We start from the raw sequence: 22,231 nt of genomic DNA, 5'->3' as shown, positions 1-22,231 counted from the left end.
AGGGACTCAAAGTGGTCCCTCCATACATCTGCCTCCAGGTTTGGCTCTATTGGTGATTTAGCCTCGGAACTGCCAGTGTTGACCACTTTCCAGAAGGTCCTCATGTCGTGGGCACCCAGAGAGCTTCTCAAGGTGTCCCACTTGTCGCTTTCCCACCCTTTTTTGCCTCATTGACACTGGCAGGCCGCTCTAGATATTTTAATTAAGGGACGGTCATTGGCCTTGATAGAAGTGATCAGGGCTGTTTTGGCCTTATGGCATTGGTCGTTGTACCAGGGGTGGGGGGGGTTTCCTATTTGGCCTGATGTTTATTATGGGAAAGAAAAAATCTACCATGATTGCCATTAGCCTGGTATGGTTCTGGGTGACCATCTGGGGATCAATTCTGACCCCGTTAATAGGTACAGACTTGATTGCAGTCAAGAGCACCAGGATGATAGCTTCATACAAGGAGCCTAATCTGTCTTGTGACTGATATATGTCTGCCCAACGCACTATCCTCCTACAGTTTAAGAGGGACAACCTGTCATCAGTGAGGGAGTGTACCTCTATGGCACTCTCAGGGACATTCTCGTTTAGTTCTAATACAAGGGCATTATGGTCACTATTGTGCCGTACCATGACTTTAAAGTAAATTACCCTATACCAGGATTTGGAGTCTATTAAGATGTAATCCAGTAAGGAGCTGCGCCCATTTCTAATGAAAGTGAAATTGCTAGATGAATCGGATTGTGTTCTTCCATTGCATTCCCTTAAGGAGTATTTTACAACAAGGCAATTCATCTAGATCCCCCCCGGGGGAACAGATTTTGACTGGTGGACACGTAGTCTCCAGTGTGGCCCAGGACTTGTCTTCTTCACAGAGACTATCCTTAAGCATGCCATCTAATGGCTTAAACTGGCAGTTGAAATCCCCTCCAATAATCACCATATGGTTATCTGAAATGGTGGCTAAAAATGACATTAGCTCCTCGAGTGTTTTTGACTCCTGTCCCTGGCTAACTCGTCTTGAGTACACATTTAGTAGGGCTATAGAGGTCTTGGGCGGGAAGTGCAGGAGAACACACAGAATATCATTTGAGGATGTTTCTATCTGTCTTGCTGAGCAGCCTAGGTGGACTCCCACCCATGTACCTAGTCCCCCTGAGGGACTCCCTTTTCCACCAGATATTGCAGGAATATTGAAAATGGCAAAACCCAGTTTTAAGACATCCCCTCTTGCCCACGTCTCCTGAAACATGCAGATCTCGTGTTGGTCAGTGAAATGGCCCCATTTGGGGTCATCCATCATATTGTTCAGACCTGATATGTTCCTGGATAAAACTCGCAGCCTTGGGCGGGTAGGGGGGTTGGTTTTATCAGCAGCTGGGGGGGGGTGGATTGAAGGGGAGACCCGCAGATCCCAGAATCAGCTTTTGTGATGGTCCCGCAATTCGTTAAAGGGGATTGGTTACAGGGCAGGGTCAAATTAAGGTCCTCATGGGTGTTTCCTGGGGAGCCGCTTATGCTCCCACGGGTTTCTCTTTCCCCTAACATCGAGCAGTTCCCTATATCGTTCTCGCAGGTCTCAGTTACCATCAGAAGGTTGCCCAACTGCACTTCGAAGCGGATGGCCTGAGCCTCAAGTCAATCCACTCCTTCTAGGCTGCTAAATCTGTTTGCTGTGGGAATGTTAAAGATTGGTTGCCTGGGCCAGTACTGGTCCAAAGTAGCTATATGATAGCTATGATTTTCGTGTCTCTGGCCCCACCCATAATGCCTTGTGGCTTGGTGGACCCTCTCTGGGGAATAAAAATAACCCAGTGGGAGGGCTTGGATAGTACCCGTTTGTCTCCCATCCTCTCTATTTAAAATTTCTTTGACAATGCAAGAGTTTCTAAAATTTATCACTATACAGTCTCCTTGCTTGTCCTTAGGCCTCCATCCTAGACATCCAACTCTGCGTGTGGTTAAGATCTCTCCAGCATCGTCGTACAGAAAGTGTCTGTGGTTGGCTAGCCACTGCATGCATTTATGTTTTAGTTCATGGTGTGGTTCATGTTGGCCCATTCCCAACTCGGGGATGCCTAAAAGGATGAGAACATATGGAGTTGAAGCCGGTGGTAGGTTTATAACTGGGAGGGGAGGGTTTTCTTTAGTGGTTTCTGTGCGTGTGGGAAAATCTACCCCTACCCGTTGTTTATTCAGCTGCCATTTCCTAATGGGTTGTTGGAATAAAGGGGGTGGATTTGCTCTGTTAGCTGTGGTGGTGAGGCGCCTCTCTATGTTGGCTCTAGTGGGGGCTGATGGTTGCTGTCTTTCTAGATTTGGTACTTGAGTAGCTGGGCAGTCATTATGCTTGGCGGCCGGGGTGGCCCTTATGGAGTTCGCAGCGACCTTGTCTCGGGGTCCAGAGTCAGTTCCAACATTCTCGTCTACTACCCCCCTGTTACTAGTCCAGTCGTTAAAGAGTGAGGCCAGCTTGTCAACCCTTTCTACGAGTGACTTGAGTTCATCCTTGACTATGTCCCTTACTTGGATTTGCAGATCCACCACTAGCTTAGTGACCCACACTGGCTGTTCGCTGGCTATTTCATTACTGTTTGCCAGTCCTCCCATCCCAGTGTTCCTGTTGTCTGTTTTCTCTCCCATGGCTTTCTTCCTTCTTGTCACTGTTTTTGCTTTTAATTTAGGCCTCCCTTTTGTAGCGGGCTGTATAGGTGATTCTGCCATGGTTGGATCAGAGTTAATTAGTTCAGCTATTGAAGTTTGGGCCCTGGGCGTATCGTTTATCAAGACTCCTGAGGTTTGCGAGGTATCAGAGTCTACCAGAGGGATATCAAGTTTAGGGGTCAGGGATAATCGTCGTCCTGTCCGCTCAATTTCAGTGGCCACTGCTCCTAGAGCCTTTTCCAACATCCTATCAATAGAGGTCGGTTTGGTTTTAGATTTAGGCATGGGAGGGGTCTTTTGTTTCTTTTCTGTACACACTCGTTTACCCATTCTACTTTGGTTATGGCGATTGCCTTTTGTACTATAGATGATTTAATTGGGGCACGTAATAATGTACTTGGGACTCGGGGTAAAAGGAAAGCTAATTGGAGACAGCTAGCGCGAGAATTAAAGTGTGTGACTGCTCAAGCCTAAAGTAGAGAGTACACGTGCAGTATGCCAAACAATGGGCACAAAAACGTAGGAACAAAAGTGCAAGTGTGGGGGAGTAGGCAGAAACAAGCCCCAGTGTGAATCTGCATAGGGTTGGCAGATCTACCAAATAAGAGTGCCTATGGTAAAAAGCTCTATCAGCAGCCTAATCACTAGGGGCATTCAACACTAAGGTCAGGTTGATTAAGATCCAATTTAAAATCCAATGTTCTGACGGAAGTGAAAACCATAAAAATACAGAGTAGCTAAAAAGAATAAAATATGCAATCCAATACTTGGTCATTAACTCTAAGTAAATGGTTAAAAACACAAAACCGAGTTGAGCAGTTTCGGTCGGGCGTCCCTGCGGATGGTTACCCCCACTAATTATCAGTTTGTACAAACTGATGTCAGTGTTAGCGGGATTGCATTCCCCAGGGGAGGTGAGTAGGGAAGCAAGAAATGGGGGAATGAGGATCGAGTCTCACCGCCTTACTTTCCAGATGATTTCAGTGCCAGTTCCGTTGCCCAGGACTAGGTGACTTGTGTCCAGATAGAGCAGCCAAGAGGGGTGGCCCAGCCCAGCCTCATCCGGCCACTGATGGGCGCAGGACGGGCCTGCCCTTGGCCCAGGCTTCGCCCGCGCTCGTCCCGCACCGCGGGATGTGAGCAGCGCTTAATTGGGCTCAGGAAGACCTCCCACTCAACTGCGATGGTTTGGAGTCAGCCGTTGCACTCTGGGACTTGGAGTCCCACCAGAGTGGATGAGGGCATCGTGCTCAGGGCGAAATGCGGGAGAAGTGCAGCCCAAAGACTTTAGGCATCTGCGAGGGCAGAGGAGCAGTCACACCACCCTCCAAGCAAAGCACGCTGCCCAACAGCAGCAAATCGGGCGCTGCGGGATGTGAGCAGCGCTTAAGTGGGCTCAGGAAGGACCTCCCACTCAGCTGCGATGGTTTGGAGTCAGCAGTTGCACTCTGGGACTTGGAGTCCCACCAGAGTGGATGAGGGCGTCGTGCTCAGGGCAAAATGCAGGAGAAGTGCAGCCTAAGGACTTTAGGCATCTGCGAGGGCAGAGGGGCAGTCACACCACCCTCCGAGCAAAGCACGCTGCCCAACAGCAGCAAATCATTTGAGGAGTACGTAAATCAATTAACCTTGCAATAGCCAAGCACTATTGGTGACTATCTATACATCTTTTGAATGCTACTTCTTGGAGAGGATCTGTTAGAAAAAGTTCAAGTGCTTTTAAATAGCTGTAGGTTATGAATGACTGTCTATACATTCCTTAAGTAGAGCATTTTGGTCGAAATGTAGTCAAAATAGGTGCAATGCTTTAAGTGCACCAATATGACTAACTGGGCATTCCTTATAGTCTATTATTAATTTGTAAAGTGCAAGGGCTTAACATTTTGAGAGGATAAGACAGATACACATATGCATAAATCATTTAAAATGTCAAGCCCACTTTTACTCTTATTATACCAACATTAAACACATACCTACTAACACTAAAAACAATTTTTTGAGAAGTGTCAGTTTTCAATCTTCTTTCAGCCTCCAAGCAGGACCTAATGCCCATACTACGGCAAATGGGTTTAATCCATTTGCGGGGCAGAAGAATAATATATGTAGGTCATTTTCTATAGTGTCAGGTTGGCACAATACACAGCACTCGCTGTTGTTCTCCCCTTATTTACTGACCCATTTTGATGTGTTCGAGTTAGTTTGTAGAACACCGTATCGAAATTTCATGTATAGTGATTTTGCTAGCTGTGGCTGAACTTCATCCAGAAATAGCTCAAAGCTCGCTGTTGGCTTCATAAAAAGAAACTGGGTTGTTAGTTAGCCAACGGCAGAGTTGTGGGACACACTATTTTGGATATAAACCCAAAAGGTAGATTTTAATAATTTATTAAAAGCCAATGTCCATTGGGTTGGTTTTTCCCAGAAGTGATTCAGCCCCAATTTACCAAACCAATAGAATAAATGTTTAACCCCTTCTATGCTCATGACGGAGCAGTTCCGTCATGAGCCATGGTGGGCGTTTGCTCATGACAGAACTGCTCCGTCATGGCACCCACCCATGGGGGGAGCGCTGGCGCTCCCCCCATGGGCAGCTCATTTAGCCCCCACAAAGGGGGATGACAGCGGAAGAGTTTCCGCTGCCATCCCCGACCCCCATGCAAACCCATGACGTCAGCGCACACATCGCCCACCAACGTCATTAGGAAGCGCTGGACGCGCTGGAAACCATTTGTTTCCAGCGCGTCCAGGAGGAGCCGGTAAGTTTGTGTGCTCCAGTGGCACGCGTGGAGGGGGACTCGTAATGTATTGAGGCATCGGGGGAAAGAGTATTTCCTCTTCCCTGATGTCTCAATACAGGCCTTTCCTGCAGCACGATTGCGCACAGCGTTGCAATCGTGCTGCAGGAATGCCCCCACTAGGCACCAGGGATGTTTTGTTTAGTAAAAGGAAGTGACCCCTTGGGCAAGGGTCACTTCCTTAAGGGGGCACTTATTTGGGGCCAGATCGCCTGTGTTTTTTGGTGTTTCTGGCCCGGGAGGGGGGGGGGGGGCAGAAAAGCCCACTAGTGCCAGGGATCTTTTTTTAGAAAGAATGGAAGCGACCCCTTGGGGAAGGGTTGCTTCCAGGGGCCTCATTTTGAAAAAAATTGTATTCTGCCCCCCGGTGGCAGATCGGCCTGTGTATTTGGCCTAATACCCCTCTAGACACCAGGGAGTCCTTTAATTATGTAAAGGAAGCGACCCCTTGGGCAAGGGTTGCTTCCTTAGGGGCACATTTTTTTAAAGACTTTGTGCCCCCCTGGGGACCGATTGCCTGGGTTTTTTGGCATTTCCTGCCCCAGGGGGTGGGTAAAAAAGCCCACTAGAGCCAGGGATACTTTAAAAAAAATCGGAAGCAACCCCTTGGGGAAGGGTCGCTTCCAGGGGCCACATTTTTTTAAAATGTGTATTCTGCCCGCCATGAGGGCAGATTGGCCCGTGTATTTGGCCTTTCTGCCCCTAGGGGTGGCAGAATACCCCACTAGACACCAGGGAGTTCTTTAACATTTAAATGGAAGCGACCCAGGTTGCAGATTTTTTTTATATGTGTATTCTGCCCCCCCCCCGGGGGCAGATCAGCCTGTTATTTTGGCCTTTCTGCCCCCGGGGGGCAGAAAACCGACTAGGCACCAGGGATTTTGTTTTGTGTGTAATGGAAGTGACATGGTTGCTTCCAAGGGGGTAACATTTGGTTAATGTTTTTACTGCCCCTCCTGGGGACAGATCTGCTCCTTTTTTAGACCTTTTTGCCCTAGGCGGGAGGGAGGATGCAGAAAACCCTACTGGGCACGCAGGTTTTTTTTTTCTTTTGCAAGGGGAGCACATTCCTGTCTGCTGTTTTTGCCCCACCCTCAGACAAGCTCACCCAATCCCTTGGACAAGTTCACCCCCCATTATTCACGACCCTATTTGAAGGCCCATCTGGCAGATTGACCATTTGGATAGTGACATAGCGTTTTATAATGTCAATTGTTTTATTTCTTGTGAATTGCAATTGTAATGCTTTATTTCTCCCTTTTTGTACTAGTTGAAAGCTCTTGCTCTTTAGACTGTTCCAGGTTGCGGTCTCATTACTTTTGATTCTGCTGTTTGTGTAGTTGCTTGTGTTTGGTAAGAGACTTTTTTTGTATAATGTAAATGAGTTTCATTTCTCTGCATGAATGTGTTTTTTGCAAATGGTGTAATAATAGCACTATGTTTGGCTCCTGTTTCTTGCGTGTCAAAAACGTTTTGCATTTGTGCTCGATGTGTATTTTGTTGTATTGTGAGTAATTGGTTTTGCTTTTTTCTTTCTAGTGGGATATCGTTGGTGTTTGCTGTCTCTCTGCAGAGTAGGTGCTGGTGAGTGTAGCTGTCTCTTGCAAGTGAATTGTATAGTTTGAGTATATAGATCTTTGTGATAAAGACACACATTGTTTTTTACTTACTTATTTTGCACAGTGTTGGTTGTTGTTGACGTGTTTGTGCAGTCTCCTTTCTTAGTAAGGATAATGTCTAGCCGCAGGATTACTGCTCAGCAGGTTGTTGGTATGCTCTTCGGGTCTTCCTTTGACCATGGGTCAGAGACTGACTCTGCATCTGAGTCAGGGGATCGAGCGGAAGATTCAGGCAGTGAGTTTTCTCTCCACATGTAGTCATCGGGTGATGAAGCTACTCTTAGTGCGGATGAAGTTTTTTCAGTTGTTTATGGACAATGTGTTTTAGGCAGAGATTATTGAGCAGACTAATTTGTATGCTGAACTGGTTTTGAGGGACAACAGTGCCAGCCTTAAGCCCCACTCTAGAGCTACCCGGAGGACTTCCAAAAATCTGGAAGAGATGAAGAAGTTATTGGGTTTAACTTTTTTGATGGGCTTGCTAAGGAAGCCATCAATGTCTTCATATTGGTCTACTAGTCCCTTGATGGTAACAGCTATATTTATGGCAGTCATGAGTCATGATAGGTATTTGCTTCTGCTTCGGATGCTCCATTTTGTCGACAATGGTTTAGTATTGCCACAAGATCACCCTGAGTGTGACCGTCTTTTTAAGATTCTGCCTGTCATTGATCACTTTGTTGATCGATTTTCTGAGATCTATGCTCCAGGGAAAGAAATGTTATGTTATGTTATGTTATGTTAATATTTTATTAAGCGCAAAACAGCTGCCCCAGCAACGAGGCGTCCCGGCGCTAAACCATAACAGATACCTGAGGGGAGGGGAGGGAGGGAAAGGGACTGCAGAAAAATTAAGTCAGGGAAAACAGAAGAGTTTTAATTGCCTTACGAAAGGCCAACAAGTTGGTCATAGAGCGAATGTGGGGTGGTAAGGATTTCCAAAGCTTCGCCCCCAAAACTTTGAAAGAGCGGCCACCCATTCTGCTGAGCCTTGTGCGAGGGACAACCACCAGGTGTTGTCCTAGGGAGCGTAAGGCACGCTGGGGGGTGTAAGGTACCAGGAGAGGGCGTAGGAGTCCCGGACAGTCAGATCTAAGAATTTTAAAGGCAGTGGTGAGAGCCTTGAATTGAACTCGGGCTTCAACACGCAGCCAGTGTAGCTTCTTGATGGTGTTTCTGGCAGAGCATCTGCGAGGGAGGCCTACCACAGCCCTGGCTGCTGAATTTTGTACCCGTTGTAGCCGAGCCATCTCTGCTTTGTTGATGCCTAAGAATAGGACATTGACATAATCCAGTCGAGCCAAGATGATAGATTGTACTATCAGTTGGCGCGCACTGGGGTAAAAAAAAACAAGTATCGGATGAAGGCTCCGCAGCAGGCCCACACAGGTAGCAGCCACTTTCTTGGTGTGGGACTGGAAATTGAGGGAGGAGTCCATCCAGACACCAAGATTTTTCACCACATTTTTGGGGGAAGGAATGGGGCCAAGTAGGGACGGCCACCAGTGTTCACTCCAGTAACAGGGATTTTTTCCCAGGAGCAGCACCTCTGTTTTTCCAGTGTTCAGCTGTAGGTAGTTGTGTGTCATCCACTGCGCGACTGCCACTAAGCCATTCTTAAATTTCGCAGCTGAGATTGAGGGGCCTTCAGTTAGAGAGATGACCAGCTGCGTGTCGTCAGCGTACGACACTAGCGTGAGGTCCCACTCTTTTGCCACTTCAGCGAGAGGCTGGACATAGAGATTAAAAAGGGAAGGGCTAAGCGCCGACCCCTGAGGGACTCCTTGCTCTATGGAGTGAGGCTGAGAGACAAATGGTGGGGCTGAGACCCGGAAGGATCTATCCTTCAGGAAAGACCGATACCACTCAAGGGCCAGATCACTGATCCCTATAGCCTCGAGACGTTTTAGTAAAAGAGTGTGGGAGACCGTATCAAAGGCCGCGCTGAGGTCAAGTAAAATCAGCGCAGCACTTTGACCGGCATCCAGAATGTTCCGGAGGTGTTCAATGGTAGTCAGCAGGGCGGACTCAGTACTGAATCCTGGCCTGAAGCCATTCTGTGAGGGGTCCAGGATTAGATTTTGAGCCATATAGTTGGACAGTACTTTGTTCGCATGGGCTTCTGCCAATTTCGAAGCCCATGGAAGCCGCGAAATTGGTCTAAAATTTTCTGGCTTTGAGGGGTCTAGCGTGGGCTTTTTGATAATCGGGGAGACCCATGCCTGCTTCCAGCATGTAGGAACCACCGCCGAGGAGAAGGAGAGGTTGAGTAGGGTGGCCAGGGGGGGGAGGAAGAAATCCAGGGATTCTAGGAATTTGGCTGGTCTCATAGGATCTGTAGGAGAGCCGGACTTAACCTGTGTGCATAGCTTGGCTAGATCGTCATGGGTTATACTAGGTATAAGTGGCAAACTGGGGTTGTTGGGCGAGAGTTTACGAGGGTTGGGGAGTTCCAAAGGATCCTGTGGAAAGGCGTTGTAGATTTTCCTCACTTTTTCTATAAAGAAAGTAGCGATGTCGTCACATTATTGTGAGGAGGTAATGCATGGAGCTGGGTTAGAGTTGTTTTGGAGTTTTTGTACTAGCTTAAAGATGGTTTTGGAGGGGTTTGCACTTAAGCTGATTTCCTTAGCATAAAAGGATGCACGGGTGGTACGTACCGCCTTGTGGTACGACCTTAACTTTGATATGTAGAGGGCTTTATCCGTATCCTTATACTCTTTCCTCCAACAGCGTTCAGCTCTTTTGCAGTCTTTCCGCATGGTTTTTAGATTCTCATTGTACCATGGGTTAGAAGGGGTGCTACGGGTTTTGGTCCATTTCGCTGGGATTAGGGTGTCAAGTCCTGAGCTGATCCACTCATGGAAAGCAGCATAGGCTGTATTTATATCTCTGTTCTCAGAGTTAAAGTGGAAGTCGCCTAGATTATTAGTGAGATCAATAGATGAAAGTTTGTGCCAAGGCCTCTTATAGCAAGAACTGGAAGTGTTTTTCGTGAGCGGGTCTCTGACCATCAAGGAGAATCTAATAAGGAAATGGTCGGTCCAGCCCATGGGTTTGGGGTGGTCAGCCGTGGCCTCTAAGAGGTTGGAGAAGAGAGGGTCTAATAAGTGCCCAGCAGAATGAGTGGGGGTGTGGATAAGTGGGTTTAGCTGAAGGGCAGTAAGGTCCGCCCGTAGGTTCTTGATGGTTGGATCAGACATGGAGTCGAAGTGGAGATTGAGGTCTCCCAGAATGGTGAAGTTGGGGGAAGACACCACTAGAGTGTGAGCCACGTCTAGAAGTTCTTCAATGAACCTAGGGGTAGAGCCGGGGGGACGGTAGATATAGAGTCCAGAGAGGGTAAACTGCGGACTGGTGGAGATCTTAAACCGTGCGCTTTCGCAACCCCAGATAACTTCCTTTGTGAAGGAGCAGTTATATGTAGTCCGGTAGATGACAGCTATCCCACCACCCCTAGAGTCTCTATTTATGGTTTTCATAGAGAAGCCCTCGGGCAGCGAGAGGTTCTGGATGCTGGTTGGTTCATCATGGAGCCAGGTTTCGCATAGAAACATAATATCTGGGCTTTCGTCAGTTATAAGGGTGAACACTTCAGCGTGGTATTTCACAAGGGATCTGACATTAAGTTGGAGAACTGTGAGGGAAGAGTACTTAGGCGCAGTAGTTCTATGCCTAGCTAGACCAGGTGAAGGTGTCGAGAATCTACAGGACTTGCAATACAGACCTGATTGGCCGAGACAGCCTCCAAGCTTGTCGCATCTTGCGGCAGGGTTGAGTGCGATAAGAGGCTCCCTATCGTACTGTGTTCTATGATGAATGATTTGTGCAGGGGGACTGGCGAGAGGCGATGGTCTGGCGATGACGGGCGCAGACGGGCTTGCCTTAGGCACGCCTTCGGCGCGCAAACGGCGCTCCCGCTGCGCTCGTCCACTGCGCTTCCTCCAAATGCACATACTTTATAGGAGGGAAGGGGTAGGAGGGGGGCGTGGCCTCGAGGGGGCGTGGCCTCCGTAGCTGATGCCGTCAGCTGTTTTCAGGCAAGTGTCTCGCGTCTGCGCTATGCTCCGCAGCGCGAAAGGCTTTAGTTTTAAAAATACAGATAACGTGAAACTCAAGTGATTTTTAGAAACAGAACAGTAAGTACAAGAAAAGTGACAGCAATCCCGGCTTCCGCCTCAGGAGTAACGGTATGGGGAGGACGCTAGTATTCAGCGCCTCTTTATACCATGGGAGGGGGGCGTGGCCTCCGTAGCTGATGTCGTCAGCTGTTTTCAGGCAAGTGTCTCGCGTCTGCGCTATGCTCCGCAGCACGAAAGGCTTTAGTTTTAAAAATACAGATAACGTGACACTCAAGTGATTTTTAAAAACAGAACAGTAAGTACAAGAAAAGTGACAGCAATCCCGGCTTCCGCCTCAGGAGTAACGGTATGGGGAGGACGCTAGTATTCAGCGCCTCTTTATACCGTGGGAGGGGGGCGTGGCCTCGAGGGGGCGTGGCCTCCGTAGCTGATGTCGTCAGCTGTTTTCAGGCAAGTGTCTCGCGTCTGCGCTATGCTCCGCAGCGCGAAAGGCTTTAGTTTTAAAAATACAGATAACGTGACACTCAAGTGATTTTTAAAAACAGAACAGTAAGTACAAGAAAAGTGACAGCAATCCCGGCTTCCGCCTCGGGAGTAACGGTATGGGGAGGACGCTAGTATTCAGCGCCTCTTTATACCGTGGGGGGGCGTGGCCTCGAGGGGGCGTGGCCTCCGTAGCTGATGTCGTCAGCTGTTTTCAGGCAAGTGTCTCGCGTCTGCGCTATGCTCCGCGCCGCGAAAGGCTTTAGTTTTAAAAATATGGGGAGGACGCTAGTATTCAGCGCCTCTTTATACCGTGGGAGGGGGGCGTGGCCTCGAGGGGGCGTGGCCTCCGTAGCTGATGTCGTCAGCTGTTTTCAGGCAAGTGTCTCGCGTCTGCGCTATGCTCCGCAGCGCGAAAGGCTTTAGTTTTAAAAATACAGATAACGTGACACTCAAGTGATTTTTAGAAACAGAACAGTAAGTACAAGAAAAGTGACAGCAATCCCGGCTTCCGCCTCAGGAGTAACGGTATGGGGAGGACGCTAGTTTTCAGCGCCTCTTTATACCGTGGGAGGGGGGCGTGGCCTCGAGGGGGCGTGGCCTCCGTAGCTGATGTCGTCAGCTGTTTTCAGGCAAGTGTCTCGCGTCTGCGCTATGCTCCGCAGCACGAAAGGCTTTAGTTTTAAAAATACAGATAACATGACACTCAAGTGATTTTTAAAAACAGAACAGTAAGTACAAGAAAAGTGACAGCAATCCCGGCTTCCGCCTCAGGAGTAACGGTATGGAGAGGACGCTAGTATTCAGCGCCTCTTTATACCGTGGGAGGGGGGCGTGGCCTCGAGGGGGCGTGGCCTCCGTAGCTGATGTCATCAGCTGTTTTCAGGCAAGTGTCTCGCGTCTGCGCTATGCACCGCAGCGCGAAAGGCTTTAGTTTTAAAAATACAGATAACGTGACACTCAAGTGATTTTTAAAAACAGAACAGTAAGTACAAGAAAAGTGACAGCAATCCCGGCTTCCGCCTCAGGAGTAACGGTATGGGGAGGACGCTAGTATTCAGCGCCTCTTTATACCGTGGGAGGGGGGCGTGGCCTCGAGGGGGCATGGCCTCCGTAGCTGATGTCGTCAGCTGTTTTCAGGCAAGTGTCTCGCGTCTGCGCTATGCTCCGCAGCGCGAAAGGCTTTAGTTTAAAAAATATGGGGAGGACGCTAGTATTCAGCGCCTCTTTATACCGTGGGAGGGGGGCGTGGCCTCGAGGGGACGTGGCCTCTGTAGCTGATGTCGTCAGCTGTTTTCAGGCAAGTGTCTCGCGTCTGCGCTATGCTCCGCAGCGCGAAAGGCTTTAGTTTTAAAAATACAGATAACGTGACACTCAAGTGATTTTTAAAAACAGAACAGTAAGTACAAGAAAAGTGACAGCAATCCCGGCTTCCGCCTCAGGAGTAACGGTATGGGGAGGACGCTAGTATTCAGCGCCTCTTTATACCGTGGGAGGGGGGCGTGGCCTCGAGGGGGCGAGGCCTCCGTAGCTGATGTCGTCAGCTGTTTTCAGGCAAGTGTCTCGCGTCTGCGCTATGCTCCGCAGCGCGAAAGGCTTTAGTTTTAAAAATACAGATAACGTGACACTCAAGTGATTTTTAAAAACAGAACAGTAAGTACAAGAAAAGTGACAGCAATCCCGGCTTCCGCCTCAGGAGGAACGGTATGGGGAGGACGCTAGTATTCAGCACCTCTTTATACCGTGGGAGGGGGGCGTGGCGTGGCCTCGAGGGGGCGTGGCCTCCGTAGCTGATGTCGTCAGCTGTTTTCAGGCAAGTGTCTCGCGTCTGCGCTTTGCTCCGCAGCGCGAAAGGCTTTAGTTTTAAAAATACAGATAACGTGACACTCAAGTGATTTTTAAAAACAGAACAGTAAGTACAAGAAAAGTGACAGCAATCCCGGCTTCCGCCTCAGGAGTAACGGTATGGGGAGGACGCTAGTATTCAGCGCCTCTTTATACCATGGGAGGGGGGCGTGGCCTCGAGGGGGCGTGGCCTCTGTAGCTGATGTCGTCAGCTGTTTTCAGGCAAGTGTCTCGCGTCTGCGCTATGCTCCGCAGTGCGAAAGGCTTTAGTTTTAAAAATACAGATAACGTGACACTCAAGTGATTTTTAAAAACAGAACAGTAAGTACAAGAAAAGTGACAGCAATCCCGGCTTCCGCCTCAGGAGTAACGGTATGGGAATAGCAGTGGATGAGTCTTTGGTCTTGTTCAAGGGCCGCTTGGTTTTTAGGCAATACATTCCTAGTAAGAGGGCACGCTATGGAATTAAGCTGGATATGCTGTGTGACAGTAGGACTGGATATGTCTCTAATTTAAGGGTGTACACCAGTAAGGAATCCAGGATTAACCCCCCTGGCTGTCCGTCCACTTTTGGAGTGACTGAGAAAATTGTGTGGGAACTTGGTAGAGGACTTTTCAACAAAGGCCACCATTTGTATGTAGATAACGTCTACATTGGTGTGCAGTTGTTCAGGGAATTGGCCAAAGTGGACACTGTTGCCTGTGGCACAATCCGCTCTAACGGTTAAGGTTTCCCCAAAAGAACTTGTTTGTCAAAAGCTTGTGCGGGGACAGTGCAGTGTGTTGGGTTGCGAGGAACTTCTAGCTGTGAAGTTTTTCAGACAGGAGAGATGTCCACATGCTGACTACCATCCATGATGAAAGCACTTCACCTGTGACTGTTTGGGGGCAGGTTGCTTAAGCGCGCAAACAAGTGTGCAGTTTAGACTATAATAGGCACATGGGTGGTGTTGAAAGAGTAGATTAGAGGTTGGAACCTTACACTGCTCTTCGCAAGGCTTACATTTGGTATAAGAAGTTGGTTATCCATCTTTTCCACTTGGCAACCTTTAATGCTTTTGTTGTGTTCAAGGATTCTTGTCCTGTGTCAAAGACGACTTTTGCTAAGTTTCAGGAGTCTGTCACAGGCAGCCTTGTTTTAGTGGAACAGGCAAGTGTTCCTAGAGTTGGAGTGGTGGAGGATGTGGCTAGATTGAAAGATCGCCACTTTCCTGATCACATTCCTCCCACACCCTCCAAAGACTTTCCCAGTGGGAGATGTAAAGTCTGTTGGCGAAGAGGTACGCGGAAGGAGACGTGTATGTACTGCCCTGGGTGTCCTTCTAACCCTGGGCTGTGTGTGCCTGCTTGTTTTAGATTGTACCACCCGCAAAATAATGTTTGGGAGCATCCATGAGTGGTGAAGTAAACTGCTAGGTCTCTATTGTTTAATATTTTTTGTTCAGTTTCAAGGATGACATTTGTGTAGTGTATTTAGTTTCAGATTTTGTGTTAGTAGATTTGTATCTATTTGCAATTTGTTTGTGTTTTCTTTTTTGTATAAAAAAATCCTAAATGTGATGGTGGTATGCGTGGAGTGGCGCTTGGCTGGCAGTGTGTGTGGACTGGCACTTGGCTGGCAGTGTTGCTTGGACTGACGCTTGGCTGGCGGTGTGCGCGGACTGGCGCTTCGCTGGTGGTGTGTTTGGACTGGCACTTGGCTGGCGGTGTGCGTGGACTGGCGCTTGTCTGGCTGTGTGTGTGGACTGGCAATTGGTTGGCTCTGTGCGTGGACTGGCATTTGGCTGGATGTGTGCGTGGACTGGGGCTTGGCTGGCTGTGTGCGTGGACTGGCGCTTGGCTGGCAGTGTCCGTGGACTAGTGCTTCGCTGGCAGTGTGAGTAGACTGGAGCTTGGCTAGCAGTGTGTGTGGACTGGTGCTTGGCTAGACGGTGTGCATGGACTGGCACTCGGCTGGCAGTGTACGTGGACTGGCGCTTGGCTGGCGGTGTGTGAGTAGTGACTAGCTGATGGTCACTACACACACTGCTAGCCAAACGCCACTCCACGCAATCCGTGAGCTGGTGTGGTTGCTGTGTCAGGAATGTGGGTGTGTGAAAGTGATGGGCCCTTGAATGGCGCTGTCTGCTGGTGTGAGTGTTGCAATGTGCGGGGCCGGTGGCTGGCGGTGTGAATGGTTTTGTATGTGTCACACGTATGAAAGGTGTATGAATGGTCTGTAAAGAGGTTGGTGCTTTGCCGTGGCTTTACAGCTCACGAGCTGTGAGTCAATGGTTCAGTTTCTTGTCCTTTCAATTATTAACAGTGCATTTCATTTTTGTGAAATCTCTAGTTAATACAACTGTATATACTGAACCATCACTCACCCTCGTGCCAAATCCAACCAGTATGTCTGTGTGCTTGAGGGATAGGTGGTTGGGCAGAAATATTTGTCTTATCTGTCTTTCTCAAGCCGAGTGTACCTTGTCTGGTGGTGTGAATGGTCTTGTGTGTATCACGTATGAAATGTGTGTGAATGGCCTATAAAGCGTCTGGGGCCTTGACGTGGCTTTACAGCTCACGAGCTGCGAGTCAGTGGTTCCGTTTTTTGTCCTTTTAATTATTGACAGTGCATTTCATTTTTGTGAAATCTGTTGTTAATAAACTTTAATATACTGAACCATCACTCTCCCTTGTGCCAAATCCAACCAGCATGTGTGTGTGCTTGAGGAATAGATGGCTGTGAAGTAATCTTTGTCTTTTTTGTCTCTCTGTCAAGGTGTACATTCCAACTAAGAATAACCTACCAACTGTAGATATTGTCGTAAACTAAACACCCATGGGAGTACATGGTGATGTCTCTCTTGTGGATCACAACAAGTTATCTTACCCACAATGTCCTGCAAACCTCAAATTGTGTCTGTCACATTTTTCTTGCATTATTGTGCCAACATTTTCACACTGCAGACAGAAACAACAAATTTCCTACACCCGCCTTTTTCCAACTATTCCAATAGAAATGGTACCTCACTCACGTGGGTGGGTCAAGGACCTTCAACAAGCAAGGGCCCAAATCCTAGTGAGGCGACATCAAAATTAGCTATCACAAACTAACCTTGTTTTCAAGTGGGGTCCCATGACTTTTTGACCAGGGGCTCGGTGGCCACCTGGGGAACCCTACCAAACCCACACATTTCTGAAAACTAGACAACCGGGGGATTCCAGGGAGGTATGGCTTGCATGGATCCCTCAAAGTTTTCTTACCCAGAATCCCCTGCAAACCAGAAATTTAGCTGAAAACAATCACCTTTTTCACACATTTTTGTGTGGGAAAGTTGTGGCATCACCGGGCTGACACAAATTTCGTACCACCCAGCGTTCCCCCAGGTCTCCCGATAAAAATGGTGCCTCACTCGTGACGGAGGCCCAAGTACCCGCGACGGGCAAAGGCCCAAAACATTTTTTGATAGGCAATTTTGATGTTTTCTCAATATGTTTTGGGCCCTTGCCTGTTGCGGATTTTCAGAAATGTGTGGGTCTGGTAGGTTTCGCTAGGTGGCCGCCAAGCTCCGGGCCAAAAAGTCATGGGACCCCCCCTTGCAAAACCAGGTCGTTTTGTGATAGGGAATTTTGATGTCGCCTCAATACGTTTTGGGCCCTTGCCTGTCGTGGGTACTTGGGCCTCCCACACCAGTGAGGCACCATTTTCATCGGGAGACCTGGGGAACGCTGGGTGGTAGGAAATTTGTGTCAGCCCCGTGATGCCACAACTTTCCCACACAAAAATGTGTGAAAAGTGATTTTTTCAGCTAATTTTCAGGTTTGCAGGGGATTCTGGGTACGAAAACGTTGGGGGATCCACGCAAGCCATACCTCCCTGGAATCCCCCGGGTGTCTAATGTTTAGAAATGTGTGTGTTTGGTAGGTTTCCTTAGGTGGCCGCACAAAAGTGACCATTTTTCGCTGTGAAAATGTGGTGTGTCCACACTGCATTTTCTGCTGTTTCCTGTCCGGGGGACAAGGCCTACCCACACAAGTGAGGTACCATTTTTCTCGAAAGACTTTGGGGAACGTGGGGCGGGGTTAGAATTTCGTGGATCCACGCAGATTCCAGAACTTTCCACCACAGAAATGTGAGGAAAATGTGTTTTTTGGACACATTTTTAGGTTTGCAAAGGATTCTGGGTAACAGAACCTGGTGGGAGCCAGTCAAGTCACCCCATCCTGGATTCCCCTGGGTGTCTAGTTTTTTTAAATGTGTGGGTTTGGTAGGTTTCCCTAGGTGGCCGCCGAGCACCAGACCAAAAAGTCATGGGACCTCCCTTGCAAATCAGGTTAGATTGTGATAGGTAATTTTGATATTGCCTCAATAGGTTTTGGGTCCTTACCTGTCGCGGGTACTTGACCCACCCACAAGTAAGGTACCATTTATCTTGAAAAACTTTGGGGAACGCGGGGTGGGTCGAATTTTGTGAATCCATTCAGATTCCAGAACTTTCCACCACAGAAATGTGCAGAAAATTTGTTTTTTTAAAACAATTTTTTAGATTTGCAAGGGATTCTGGGTAGCAGAACCTGGTGAGAGCCACTCAAGTCACCCCATTCTGGATTTCCCTGGGTGCCTAGTTTTGAAAAATGTATAGGTGTGCTAGGTTTCCCTAGGTGCCGACAGAGCTAGGGTTAAAAAACTACAGCTAGACACTTTGCAAAAAAAGGGTCATTTTTCGCTGTAAAAATGTGGTGTGTCCTCATTGTGTTTTGTGCTGTTTCCTGTCGTGGGGACTAGGCCTACCCACACAAGTGAGGTACCATTTCTCTCAAAAGACTTTGGGGAACGTGGGACGGGGGTAGAATTTTGTGAATCCATGCAGATTCCAGAACTTTCCACCACAGAAATGTGCGGAAAATGTGTTTTTTTTCAACAATTTTTCAGGTTTGCAAGGGATTCTGGGTAACAGAACCTGGTGAGAGCCAGTCAAGTCACCCCATTCTGGATTTCCCTGGGTGTCTAGTTTTGAAAAATGTATAGGTGTGCTAGGTTTCCCTAGGTGCCGGCAGAGCTAGTGTTCAAAAACTACAGCTAGACACTTTGCAAAAAAAGGGTCATTTTTCGCTGTTAAAATGTGGTGTGTCCACATTAGATTTTGTGCTGTTTCCTGTTGGGGGGACTAGGCCTACCCACACAAGTGAGGTACCATTTTTCTTGAAAGACTTTGGGGAATGTGGGGCGGGTTTGGATTTTGTGGATCCACACAGATTCCAGAACTTTCCACCACAGAAATGTGAGGAAAAAGTGTTTTTCTTGGACAAATTTTCAGGTTTGCCAAGGATTCTGGGTAACAGGACCTGGTGGGAGCCAGTCAAGTAACCCCATCCTGGATTCCCCTGGTTGTCTAGTTTTTTTAAATGTGTGGGTTTGGTAGGTTTCCCTAGGTGGCCGCCGAGCACCAGGCCAAAAGTCATGGAACCCCCCCTTTGCAAATCAGGTTATATTGTGATAGGTAATTTTGATATTGCCTCAATAGGTTTTGGGCCCTTGTCTGTCACATGTACTTGACCCACCCGCAAGTAAGGTACCATTTTTCTCAAAAGACCTTGGGGAACACGGGGTGGGTGGAATTTTGTGAATCCATGCAGATTCCAGAACTTTCCACCACAGAAATGTGCGTAAAATGTGATTTTTTAAAACAATTTTTTAGGATTGCAAGGGATTCTGGGTAACAGAACCTGGTGAGAGCCAGTCAAGTCACCCCATTCTGGATTTCCCTGGGTGTCTAGTTTTCAAATATGTATAGGTGTGCTAGGTTTCCCTAGGTGCCGACAGAGTTGGGGTTAAAAAACTACAGCTAGGCACTTTGCAAACAAAGGGTCATTTTTCGCTGTGAAAATGTGGTGTGTCAACGTTGCGTTTTGCGCTGTTTCCTGTCGCGGGCACTAGGCCTACCTACACAAGTGAGGAACAGTTTTTCTTGAAAGACTTAGGGGAATGCGGGGTGGGTGGAATTTTGTGGATCCACGCAGATTCCAGAACTTTCCAGTACAGAAATGTGAGGAAAATTTGTTTTTTTTACAATTGTTTAGGTTTGCAAGGGATTCTGGGTATTAGAACCTGGTGAGAACCAGTCAAGTCACCCCATTCTGGATTCCTCTTGGTATCTAATTTAAAAAAATGTATAGGTTTTCTAGGTTTCCCTAGGTACCGGCAGAGCGAGGGTTAAAAAACTACTGCTAGGCACTTTGCAAAACAAGGGTCATTTTTCACTGTGAAAATGTGGTGTGTCCCTGTTGCGTTTTGTGCTGTTTCCTGTCGCGGGGACTAGGCCTACCCACACAAGTGAGGTACCGTTTTTTCCTTGAAAGACATTGGGAAACGCTGGGTGGGGGGAATTTTGTGGTTTCAAGCAGATTCCAGAACTTTCCACTGCAGAAATGTGAGGATAATTGGTTTTTTGAACAAGTTTTTAGGTTTGCAAGGGATTCTGGGTAACATAACTTGGTGAGAGCCAGTCAAGTCATCCCATTCTGGATTCCCCTGGGTGTCTAGTTTTAAAAAATGTATAGGTTTACTAGGTTTCCCTAGGTGCCGGCAGACCTACGGTTCACAAACTACAGCTAGGCACATTGCAAATTTTTCACTGTGAAAATGTGGTGTGTCCACATTGCGTTTTGTGCTGTTTCCTGTGCGGGGGCTAGGCCTACCCACACAAGTGAGGTACCGTTTTTTCCTTGAAAGACATTGGGAAACGCTGGGTGGGTGGAATTTTTTGGATCCAAGCAGATTCCAGAACTTTCCACTGCAGAAATGTGAGGATAATTGGTTTTTTGAACAAGTTTTTAGGTTTGCAAGGGATTCTGGGTAACATAACCTGGTGAGAGCCAGTCAAGTCACCCCATCCTTGATTCCCCTGGGTGTCCAAATTTAAAAAATGTATAAGCTTGCTAGGTTTCCCAAGGTGCCAGCAGAGCTAGGGTTAAAAAACTACAGCTAGGCGTTTTGTGCTGTTTCCTATCGCGGGCACTAGGCCTACCCACACAAGTGAGGATTTTTTTTTTTAAGACTTTGGGGAATGCGGGGTGGGTGTAATTTTGTGGATCCACATAGATTCCAGAACTTTCCACCACAAAAATATGAGGAAAATGTGTTAAAAAAAATGTAGGTTTGCAAGGGATTCTGGGTAACAGAACCTGGCGAGTGCCAGTCAAGCCATCCCATCTTGGATTCCCCTGGGTGTCTAGTTTTCAAAAATGTATAGGTTTGCTAGGTTTCCCTAGGTGTCGGCAGAGCTAGGGTTAAAAATCTACAGCTAGGCACTTTGCAAAAAAAGGGTAATTATTCACTGTGAAAATGTTGTGTGTCCACATTGCGTTTTGGGCCGTGTCCTTTCGTGGGCACTAGGCCTACCCACACAAGTGACGTACCGTTTTTCTTGAAAGACTTTGGGGAACGCAGGGTCGGTGAAACTTTGTGGATCCATGCTGATTCCAGAACTTTCCACCACAAAAATGTGAGGCAAATGTGCTTTTTTTGACACCTTTTTAGGTTTGCAAGGGATTCTGGGTAAGAGAACCTGGTGAGAGCCAGTCAAGTCACCCCATTCTGGATTCCCCTGGGTTTCTAATTTTAAAAAATGTATAGGTTTGCTAGGTTTCCCTAGGTGCCGGCAGAGCTAGGGTTAAAAAACTACAGCTAGGCACTTTGCAAAAAAGGGTCATTTTTCACTGTGAAAATGTGGTGTGTTCACATTGCGTTTTGGGCCGTTTCCTGTCGTGGGCACTAGGCCTACCCACACAAGTGCATTACTGGTTTTCTTGAAAGACTTTGGGGAAGGCAGGGCTCATGGAAATTTGTGGATCCACGCAGATTCCAGAACTTTCCACCACAAAAATGTGAGGAAAATTTGTTTTTTTTTACAATTGTTTTGGTTTGCAAGGGATTATGGGTAACAGAACCTGGTGAAAGCCATTCAAGTCACCCCATACTGAATTGCCCTGGTGTCTAGTTTTAAAAAATGTATAGGTTTGCTAGGTTTCCCTAGGTGCCGGCAGAGCTAGGGTTCAAAAACTACAGCTAGGCACTTTGCAAAAAAAGGGTCATTTTTCGCTGTGAAAATGTGGTGTGTCCACATTGCGTTTTGGGCCGTTTCCTGTCGCTGGCACTAGGCCTACCCACACAAGTGAAGTACCGTTTTTCTTGAAAGACTTTGGGGAACGCAGGGTGGGTGAAAATTTGTGGATCCACGCAATTCCAGAACTTTCCACCACAAAAATGTGAGGAAAATTTGTTATTTTTTACAATATATTAGGTTTGCAAGGGATTCTGGGTAACAGAACCTGGGGAGTGCCAGTCAAGTCATCCCATCTTGGATTCCCCTGGGTGTCTAGTTTTCAAAAATGTATAGGTTTGCTAGGTTTCCCTAGGTGCCGGCAGAGCTAGGGTTAAAAAACTACAGCTAGGCACTTTGCAAAAAAAGGGTCATTATTCACTGTGAAAATGTGGTGCATCCACGGTTTGGGCCGTGTCCTGTTGCGGGCACTAGGCCTACCCACACAAGTGACGTACTGTTTTTCTTGAAAGACTTTGGGGAATGCAGGGTGGGTGGAAATTTGTGGATCCACACAGATTCCAGAACTTTCCACCACAAAAATGTGAGGAAAATGTGCTTTTTATGACAATTTTTTAGGTTTGCAAGGGATTCTGGGTAACAGATCTTAATGAGAACCACTCAAGTCACCCCATCCTGGATATCCCTGGGTGTCTAGTTTTCAAAAATGTATA

Source organism: Triturus cristatus, chromosome 6, assembly GCF_964204655.1.
Source record: "Triturus cristatus chromosome 6, aTriCri1.1, whole genome shotgun sequence".
Taxonomy (NCBI): Eukaryota; Metazoa; Chordata; class Amphibia; order Caudata; family Salamandridae; genus Triturus; species Triturus cristatus.
Note: the sequence above shows the minus strand (reverse complement) of the source record.